We start from the raw sequence: 11,332 nt of genomic DNA on the forward strand, positions 1-11,332 counted from the left end.
TATTTACTTGCAGGAGTCTATCACTAAAGGGCCACAAGCATTCCTAAACCAACCGCTAGCTATACACCATGCTTCAAATGAAGACTAAGTGGGCGGCATGCAGGCCAAGGGAAAATCAAGAGTTACTGAGAAATCAAGCAGTTACTGCACAGGACTATCAGCAACAATCCCCCCCCCAACCCTTCAGACTAAAACCCTCAGTCCCTTTATCTTTTCCTAGAAGGGTATGCAATTTCTGTTGATTGTGTATCAGCACTTCCCAATCCCTGAACATCTTTCTTCGAATGTGACTCAAACTGAATACACTGAGTCTGGCTAATGTCGTCTGCCCCTCCTAACCTCTGTGACACACTCCTTTTAACACCATGCCTTCTTTTTTCACAATGGCCCCACGGTACTGGTTTCAATGTAGCTCATGAGCAATAATGGCTGTATTTTTTTTTTCAAACACTGTTTCTTTTGTATTCAGCCACCTCCTTATATGCTTATCGCTACCACATTTCTTCCAGGCGCATAACTACCTCTCCAATTTTCTTACCTTCCTTTCTTCCTTTGTTTTTTAAAAGCATGATCTCTAACCCAGGCTGGCCTCAATTCTCTAACTGATGATGGCCTTGAACTTCTGATCTCCCAGCCTTTACTTCCTGAAACCTGAGATTACAAACTCTTACCATTGCACCCACTTTTTGCAGTGCTGAAGATCAAACCCAGGGGCTCATGCGTGCCAGCCACACGTTTTACTAACTAAACTAACTGAACTAAGCCCAACACTTTTTCCTTTACTAATACATGGGCCCAAGTCCACACCCACCTTTCTGTGTGCTATGGTTTAAGTATGTAGTTTTCCCCTCAGAACTCATGTAGAAATTGATTGCTAATGAAATATTATTGAGAAGTGGTGAGGCCTTAATAGGTGATTGGGTCTTCAAGAGGGATTCATGACTTTTTCCAGGAGCACTGTTCATTCACACAGGAATGAAGCATTCTTTCTATGATCTGGATAAGCCCCAAAAAGATGGGTTTGCATAAAGTGAGGCTTCTCATGCTTCTTCTCCCACATGGGTTAGTTTGTCCTGCCCTTTTTTCTAGTATGAAGTAAAACTACACAAGTCTGACTCTTACCAGTGTGGCTGCTAGATCCTGGACTCTGCATCCTTCAAATCTATGAGCCAAAATTAGTGTATTTTCTTCATAAACCATTCCTTTACAGCAACAGAGAACATGGTAAACAGTAGTGTTAGCACAGCCCAAGGCATAGCTCTTAACTCTAAAATCCCAAGAAAGATGCTTTTACACCTTCTATCCATGCCTACACAGCAAAAAACTAACATTTCAGCAAGAGCCACATGATTTACCTGGATGTCTTTTGACTGTATCTCGTGCCTCCTGAGGAGAAGAGATGTCTCTCTGGACTTAGGGTGGACAAACTGGAGATTCTGTACATAAGAAGGGAGGTGTGATCATTTTTTAGTATTGTCCTTCTTCCTGCTTCCTCTTGGAAGGGTGGGGCTTGGGTTGGAGACCTCACTGAACCTTGGAGGGACACTCAAGCTGTACTTCTTGTGAGTGTGTGAGTCATTTCTTGAGGGGGTCTGCATCCATAACCCTTGCAGAAGTGACTTAAGCTCTGAGATTTTCCAGCTCCTTCAGTTGCAGCAGTAGCTCTGTCTGAGTAATCAGCTTACTCCTCTTTAAACTAGTCTTTCTCTGTGGTAAGCAACGGGATCTCTCAAAGCTTCTACCATATTAAACAGCAAGAAAAGTGTTAGCTTTAACTATCAACTCGGTACAACACAAACTTGAATGATTTAGGGAGAGAGTCTCAAGAAAGAATTGTCTACATTGGGGGTTGGTCTCTGGTTATGTCTGTGGAAGGTTGTATTTTTCCTAAGAACCACTTTTAAAAACTTTTTATTGATTCTTTGTAAATTTCACACCACACATTCCAGTCCCACTTATCTCCTGGAGCCTTCATATTAACCCTCTGCCCTTGCAACACCCCTCCCCCAAGAAAACAAAAATCCAAAGTACACAAACAAACAAAGAAAAGAAAAACAATACAACCACCACCAACAAAATCTTGTAGTGGAAGCTGTAGTGTGTCCTAGTATGTTGCAAATATACCCTTCTGCACACATCTGTTTACTTGCAAATGTCCATTGCAATGCGTCATTGGTCTGGTTCAAGGCCTCTGGCTTCTGTTACACTAATAATACTGGATCCTCACTGGGACTCCTCTCAGATATTCTGTTGTTGCCCTGTGTCATGGAGATCCTGCAGCTTTAGATTTAGAGCAGAAGGACCCGTCCCTTCAAGAGTTCTAGCACTATAGTTGTGGTAGATGTTGGTTTGGGCCAATTCATAGCTCTGGATCTGGGCCTGAGTGGTAGCTGAGTTGCCCAGCCTACTCTCTCACATCTTCACCACGAGGGTGAGCTCTCCAGCACTGCCCCAACTAGTTCACCTAATGCTACAGCCAGCAATAAGCAAAGTCAGGTCCCCACCCCTGCAACCTCAAGCAGGGTCTGGTCTACTTTGCTGATCAGGTAAGTTACAGGGCCCTCTCTCCCAAGTGCTGCAGCCTGTGAGGGGCAGGGACAGCTCACCCACTCACATGACCCCAAGGATAACTATCTCTGAGGGGAGACAGGGAAGGGTATCTCTCCCTTGCCCATGCCCATGATAGATGAGGGGCAGGGACAGCTCTCCTGTGCTCAAGCCCTCAGGGCTGGCTAGCTCCTGTCACTGCCATGAGGGCCATCTCTACCATACTGTCTGAGGGGCAGGGGAGTGTAGGACCTGCTTTCCTGAGTGCTAAAGCTCATAACAGGTACCACCAGGTCTCCTGAGTGCTGCAATCAGTGAGAGGTGGGGCCAGCTCTGTACAGCTCTTGAACATCAACATGGTTCCAGGTAGCAGCTCAGATCAAGGACATCCACATGGCTTTTGGCAGTAACAGGGTTCATAGATATCAATAAAGATCCATGCTACAGCATGGCCACAGACATAGGCAAGTTCCTTAGAAGCAGCATGATCAGGGACTTTACCATGGCCTCAGGTGGCATCTCAGGCTACTCACATCAGGCTATTCCTCTTGATCCATAAGTCTCCAGAGCTGCATCTCTTCATCTCACTCAAACTATTCCATATTCTTTCTCTCCCATCCATTCACCCCAGACTTGCACATCATAATGGCTTATGCTGCTGGTAGCCCATGAGGTTGAGAGGTCTCTAGGTATCTTTAAATGTTTATCCAACCCAAAGATTCCCAAGGAAATAAATCTCTGGCCAATGTTAAACACAACTCAGTAACGCTGTAATTCAGCATAGAGTCAGTTTCACCACAACCCACTAGAGATGAACACATAGGCCAATGATGAGATGAAAACACAGCAGGACATGTCCTCTCAGTTGTGAGTCTCCATTCTGTAGGTACTGTAATTCACATAATGGTTGCTTTTCTCAAAGGAAGAAGACACAGGCCCACTGGCACTTGTGATTGTTACTGGTTCTATTGAGGGACAGTGTAATCCATCATTTCCCAAGGACCAAGAACAGCATCTATCTTCATGGCTCCAATTCTACCTCACTTCATAGCACATAAACCTCTTGAGCTCTCCTCATTCCCCATTGTTCCGCCACCTAATTGCTTGCTTTTTTCACTCTATCACCTTACTCACTTCCTGCTGCCACTGGGTTGGCTATGGTTACTGGGGTCCAGTCATGGGGTGAGGTGTTTTTCTGGCACTTCTTCAACACACCTAGGTCATCAGGAACCTTCTAGGATTGTCTTAATAAAGTTAGTTGATATTGGAATATTCAGGGCACTGTGGGTAGTATCATTCCTTAGGTGGTGTACCCAGAACTGTTAAAGAGTAGAGGAAATGAGATGAGCAATCAAGCGAGGGAGGAAGCAATCATTTATTCTCCTTCTGCTCCCGACTATGGATGCAATTGGTTGTTTCAACTTCCTGTTACCTTGACTTTCTCACTGGACTGAAACCTGAATTGGTCAGCAAAATAGACCCTTTTGCTCCTAAGTTTCTAAATGAAACATGGACAATGGATAGATATTATAAACCATAGTGGCTGACTGAAGCAAAGGCTTTAAAATATGAATGAAAGCAGTGAGATCTGCAACCATTCTGGGCAAACCCCACTGAAGAATTTCCTGAGAAAACCTGTTCCTTTCCTTTGACTGTTGATTAGGAAACTGAAATATTACTACTAGCCAGGTTGGACCAACTGGGAAATTGTGAGTTGGGTGACAGTCACTGTGATGCGAGGCATGAAACAATGTACTGGGATAGGTCATGGGCAGCTTTGTTGTGACCCTTCTTAAGATTCCCAGGCTGAGTCCTGGTTTATCCATGTAAATTGACTCACCAAATAGCAAAAGGTCAAACATCCATTCACTAGAATCTACTCACTAGTCCATTGGCCAAATGCTTGCTACCTAATTTGCTGAATTCATTTGTTTCTTTTTGCTGCTTCTAAAGTGCTTATTATTTTGTACCAAATAAGGAATATATCTTAATGAATTATGAAAATATCTATGTAATTTAAATTTGGGCTAGTTTATTTTAATTAACTAATTTAACTTATTTTTCTTTTTCATGTGTGGGAGACATATTCATGTGGGTGTGCATGTTTGCATATGTTTTTGTAGGGTGCTCATGGACAAATGTGTGTGTGTGTGTGTGTGTGTGTGTGTGTGTATCAAGGTTAGAGGTTGAGTGGGAATCTTCCTCAACTCATCTTTTACTTTCTACATTATTGCAAGGTCTCTCAGTGAACCCAGATCTCACCAATACTACTAACATGGCTAGCTTTTTAAATTTGGAGATTTCTTGTCTGTGTCTTTGGAGGCCAGAATTACAGAAGCTTTCATGCCCACCCAACACTGACTTGGGATTTGAAGGTCCTCACATTTTCATGACAAATACTTTACCTGTGAAGCCTTCTCTCTAGCCCCATACTTTATAATTCAAAACTCCAACAAGAATATTTTTCAGTAGTTCTTTCTACCAAAGACCTCTTAACATGTAGCTCTAGGGAAACAGGACATAGAATAAACCCTATTGGGCAAAAAAAATTAATAATAATTGATGAAAACACTGAACAAAATGTAAAAACATTTTAAAAATGCTTTTAAAAGTTAATATTTAAGAAAAAGAAGATGGAAAATAGATGAAATAATTGTATGATCTCAGCACCCCCATAAAGCAGAAAGAATGGAGTGAAACTGAGAGTAGACAGTATTGAAGGAGAAAGCAGAAACAAACACCCAGTTAGTTATTTGAAATAACAAATCTTTGCAAAGAAAAAAATCTGAGAAGTGAGAAAAGCAAAGATAACCAATGTTACAACTGAAAAAGGAGTGCAGTGAGAGCTGATACAGTGATGGCAGAATAGCATGGAGAAACCATGAGAGTCTTTAAACCCATACATTTGGAAATTCAGACAAAACTAAATGGGTTGTTTAATACATAGCTTCTAAAAGTGAACTGAAAAATGTTAACTGAAATAAAATAAAATCTATGGTAAAAAAATTCCAGGACATGTCATGTTCAAAGAACAGATAATTTTAAAAGTTATGAAATCCTTCCAAAAAAAAAAAAAGCAAAATAAGGAACACCACATAACTTTATTTTATGAAGGATGTAAATTTGATGTTAAAACATGGTTAGAACACTAAAAAGATAATTGCAGGCCTCTGTTACCTATAAATTTAGATTAAAGAGTCCAAACAATAGCATTATAACTGTAAACAATAATTTATATGGGTCACAATATACATGACTAATTGGGTTAACACTAATTGGGACTGAATGTTATTTTAAAATGAGAAAACAAATTACTACATCCACCTATTTAATAGATTTAAAAAACCAACTAAAGTGTTGATCAAATATTTTTTGTTAAAAATGAAAGGGTTTTCATAAAAATCTCTTAGAAAATAAATACAAACTTTGCAAATATGATAATAGTCATGTTTAGAATCTGAATTAAACAGAATAGATAAGTGGTGAAAAGACCTTTAAGATCAGGAAAAGATAAACATGTGTACTGTCATGTTTATTTTTAACTGACACACAATAATTGTACACAATTTGGGAATGCATAATAATATATTTTTTAAAAGATACTATTTTTATGTATGCATGTATATGTCTGTGTGAGAGTATGCATGGATGTTTGGGGTGCCTGTGGATGGGGCTGGGAGTCTGTGTATGCTTTCCCTTCTCAGTGCTGGGAATCTATCTAGATTGAGCTTGTGTAGGTTTGGGCATATTGTTATAGTCTCTGTGAGTTCATATGTGCATAAGCCTGTTGTGTCTTCCAGAAGACATGGTTTCTGTGGAATTATCCATCAGTTCTGGCTCATACAGTCTTGATGCCTTCTCTTCCATATAGCTCCATACCCCCCCACCCCAAGGGAAGAACCACTTTGATGAAGACATTCCATGTAGGATTGAGTGCTCCAAAGTCTCTTTCATTTTGCACTTTGTGCAGTTCTGAGTCTCTGTGTTATCTATCATCTTTTGCAAGAAGAAGTTTGTCTGATGATGGCTGGGCAAGGCACTGACCTATGAGTATAGAAGTAGTTGTTAGGAGTCATTTTATTTATTTTTTCCTGTGCCAGTGTCATATTCAGTTATAAGAATTGTATCCAATTCTTTTCCCACATCAATTGAGACAATTGCATGGCTTTTGTTCATCATTTTGTTAGTGTAATAAAATACATTTATTAATAGGCATATTTTGAGTCACCTTGCATTTTTGAAATCAATTGCTCATAAATGAATATTTTTGATAGGTTATTGAATCAAAATATTTTAATATGTTGTTCTTTGCATATGTGTCAGAGATATTGGTCTATAGTTAGTTTTTGTTACTGTGTGTGATTTTGGCACCCCAGTAATTTTGGGTAAGGAAAATGGATTTGGAAGGATGATATCTCTTTCAATTCTTTGGAACTGTTTGAAAAGAAATGGAGTTATTTCTTCTTTATATACACCAAGAGTCAAAGCCAGCTTATTACAGAGATGTTTGCATATCCATATTCACTGCAGTAATAGTTATAGTGGTCAAATTATTAAATCATCCAAGTGCCCATAAATGGATGAATGAATAAAGGAGATGTGGTATTTCTACATAGAGAACTTTCACTTAGCTATGAAATGAATAAAAATGTGCTGCTTTTAAGAAAATGAATGCAAGTGAAAATCATTGTAAGAGAGAAAACGAACCAATCCTATAGAGACAAGTATCAGACTTGTCTCATGTGTGAAATCTGGTAAAGAAGGGAAGGATAGGACAAAAGGGATGTTGTCCTTTTAGGATGTCGAGGGAGAAGTGGGCATGGGGAGAGAACAGGTGAGATTAACAACAGAAAAAGATTAGGTGAAGAAAAGTAATGAGAGAATATGATCAAAGTGCATTAAGTACAGGTATGTGAATTTCATGATGAAACCCCTTACTTTGTATAATTAATGTATAGCAACAAAATTTGGATGAAGTTGAGAAGAGTAGCTATCAGCCCTGAGCCTTTGTTTGTTTAGAGACTATTCATTTCTGATTCAAATTAGTATTTGTTACTGACATGTTCAGTTTTGTCTAGTCTTCATTCGTGATTCAATTTTGATAGCTATGGTTTCAATATGAAATGTTACCCATTGTCTCACATATCTAAACATTTGGTCCCCAACTAGTGGTGCTGCTTTAAGAGGTCAGGGAGCCATCAGGAGGTGGATGGAGCCCAGCTGTAGGAACTGTATTACTTGGGGGTAAGTCCTGACAGTAATTGTCTAGCAAGGTGCTGGCCCAGGATGTCTCTGCTTTCTTGTCTGCAGAGGAGTGAAGAGCTTCAGGTGTATACTACTACTGGCATGCATTTTAACAAGATTTTCCTTCATGAAAGTCTTCTGAATTGTGACCAAAAGAAACCCTTTCTCTCTTTGATTGTTCTATAAGGAATTTTGTCACAACAATGCACCTATAACTCATATGGTGGCTTACATCATTCCAGGAACTTATCTATGTTTTCTAAGACTTAATTGGCTCATGATATTCTCCTATGAGTCTTTTATTTCTTTGTATCATCTATAATGTTTCCTTTTACCTATTAAATTCCTTCTTTCTTCCTTATTAATCTATATAAAACCTGTTGCTTTTGTGATTTCATTAAAAAAACTCAACAATATGAACTAACTAGTACCCTCGGAGCTCCCAGGGTCTCAACCACCAACCAAGGACTGCACATGGAGGGGTCTAATTGTTCAGGCAGCATGTGTATAGTAGAGGATTGCAAATTCGATCATCAATAGGAGGAGAGGACCTCGGCCCTGTGAAGGTTCTGTGCCCCAGTGTAGGGGAATGCCAGGGCCAGAAAGTGGGAGAGGGTGGGGTGGCAGGTATGGGGAAGGGGGAAGCAACAGGGGTTTGTTTTTGTTGTTTTTGTTTGTTTCTTTGTTTTTTGGAGGGGAAACTGGGAATGGAGAAATTTACATGTAAATAAAGAAAATATCTAAAAATAAAAAAAAACAAAAACTCTCTTTAGAAAATGAATATTTTGTATTGGTTTTTGAGTGTCAATTTTATTTACATTTATTTGCAGTGATGTTTGTCATTTCTTTCCTCCTAAAAAGCTTTATTATATTTTGTTCAAATAATCTTCCCTGATAAAGTAGACTGTCAATGTCCTCAGATATTATTATATTGGAATTGATTTCTCTACTTATGTTTAAGAATTTTTGAAATATACACTTGTATGTATTCAGTATTAAGCACATTTATGTCTATAATTGTTATTTCCTGTCAACAAAGTGATTTTGATTAATACACAATGAATAATTTTTGATGTAAAGGCAATTTTATCAGCTGTACTTACCTGCCCCTCCCTTCTTGCTTCTGTTTTCCTCCATAGTAAATCTCTATTCCTGTCTATGTTTCTTTTCAGGGCACAACATTGGGTCTTGCTTTTGATCTATTCATCCTGTAAATCTGTTTATGTACATACTTTATGCTAATAGATAAGGATTGTCTCCTGTCTTTTTATGGCTGTTCAGTTGTTTTGCATATGCCTTTCTTCATTCCTTCTAATTTGGTAGTTTCTTTATTGACTAGTTTTGATACTCTTTCTCTTATGTGTATCTGATCTACTAGAAAGAAATATCTTCCTGCCATCTTTATGATGATAGTTATCTTTCTTCTTCTCACTCAGAAGTGATTTGTCTTAAACACTTCTTGGAGGGTTGGAATGATGTAGCAAATTCTCTTGATTTTTGTTTGCCCTGGAAAGGCTATTTTTCCTTCATTTCTAAAACACTCATTAACTGAGCTAAATGCATACAAAGATTGGAAATAGACTGAAAATAAAGTTATGTGTTAGGTACTACATATAGTACATGTATAGTATATATAAATAAAGTGAAACATGTGCAGCATACATTATATAGAAACTAAAAAATAGATTTCAAAAAAAAAGAGATTACAAAATCTGGAAAACAAAGTCTTAACTAGCACATTTAAAAACACGTATATGCTTCCCCTACCCATTTTCTCTGTTTGCTGAGTCCTCTGGAGCAACTTGAGTGTCTCTGAGCAGTCTGTTATGAAAGGGGACCTCCATTCTCCCCAAACCTCTCCTTCCAACTGCTTCAAACCTGTGGATCCTGAACCTTATAGTTAAACTTCCCTTTGCCCAACCATCTTCTCTGCTTCCCTTGGGCACATCATGCTGTCATGAGCATCTTGTTAGCTCAGGTGGACCTCCATTCTCCTTCAACCTCTCTGTCCACCTTCATCGGATCTGTGATTCCAGAACCATTCAGACCTGCAGATCTGGAATCAGATAGACCTGCAGATACAGAACCATACAACCCAGGAACATCCATCATATGCCTGCCACACCAAGACCATCGAGTTTAACCTCCCTTCTAATACCTACTACAACAGGAAAATCCAGGAACCAAAGCCATCCAGAAGGTTAAAGGCTCTTGAAAGAACACAATCAACATAGCCAGGGCAATATGACAACTTCTGAGTATAGCTACCCTACTACAGCAAGCCCTGGATATCCTAACACAACTGAAGCACAAGAAAAAGACCTTAAATCCAACCTTACAAAATGATAGAGGCCTTTAAAATGGAAATGAGTAAATCTCTTAAAGAAACACAGGAAAATACAATCAAACAAGTAGAAGTCTTTAAAGAGATAACAAATAAATCCAGTAAACATATAAAGGAGAACACAATTTAACAGGTGAAGGAAATACATAAACCTGGGCAAGACCTGAAAGTGGAAATAGAAGCAATAAGGAAAGCACAAATTGAGGGAATCCTGGGGATGGAAAACCTAGGGAAGAGAACAGGAAGAGCAGATGCAAGCATCCTCAACAGAATACAGGAGATGGAAGAGAGAGTCACAGGCATAGAAGATACAATAGAAGAAATTGATACACCAGTCAAAGAAAATAAGTATTAAATCTAAAAATTCCTGATACAAAATGTCAGGAAACCTGGGATACGATGAAAAGACCTAACTAACTTAAAAATAATAGGAATAGAAGGAGGTGAAGAGTACCAGCTCCAAGGACCAGAAAAAATTTCCCCAATCTAAAGAAAAAAATGCCTATGAACATACAAGAAGGTTATAGAACACCAATCAGACTGGACCAGAAAAGAAATACTCCTGCTACATAAAAATCAAAACACATGTACAGAACAAATAAAATATTAAAAGAAGCAAGGGGAAAAGGGCAGGTAACATACAAAGGCAGACTTATTAGAATTATGCCCTACTTCTCAATAGAGACTCTAAAAGCTAGAAGGGCCTGGACAAATATCTTGCAACCTCTAAAACAAACACAGATGTCAACCTAGACTACTATACCCAGCAAAACTCTCAATCACCATAGATGGGGAAAACAAGATATTTCAAGACAAATCCAAATTCAAACAATATCTATCCACAAATCCAACCCTACAGAAAATACTAGAAGGAAAACTCTAACCCAAGGAGGATATTTACATCCAAGAAAACACAGGAAATAAGTAATTAGGTCCCTAGATGTTCCTATTGTAGTAGGCATTGGGTGGGAGCTTCACCTTAATGGTCGAGGTGTGACAGGCCTCTGATGGATATCCTTGGACTGTATGGTTTCAGATTAGCAGGTCTATTTGGTTTAGCATCTGCAGACCTGATAAAGGTGGGCAGAGAAGTGGCAGGAGAACTAGCTATACCAGGTAGCAGATTGCTCAGGGCAGCTTGGGGTATCCCAGAGAACTCAGACAGCAGGGAAGATGGGAGGAGGACAGGAAGCTAAT

The sequence above is a fragment of the Mastomys coucha genome, unplaced genomic scaffold (assembly GCF_008632895.1).
Source record: "Mastomys coucha isolate ucsf_1 unplaced genomic scaffold, UCSF_Mcou_1 pScaffold20, whole genome shotgun sequence".
Lineage (NCBI taxonomy): Eukaryota > Metazoa > Chordata > Mammalia > Rodentia > Muridae > Mastomys > Mastomys coucha.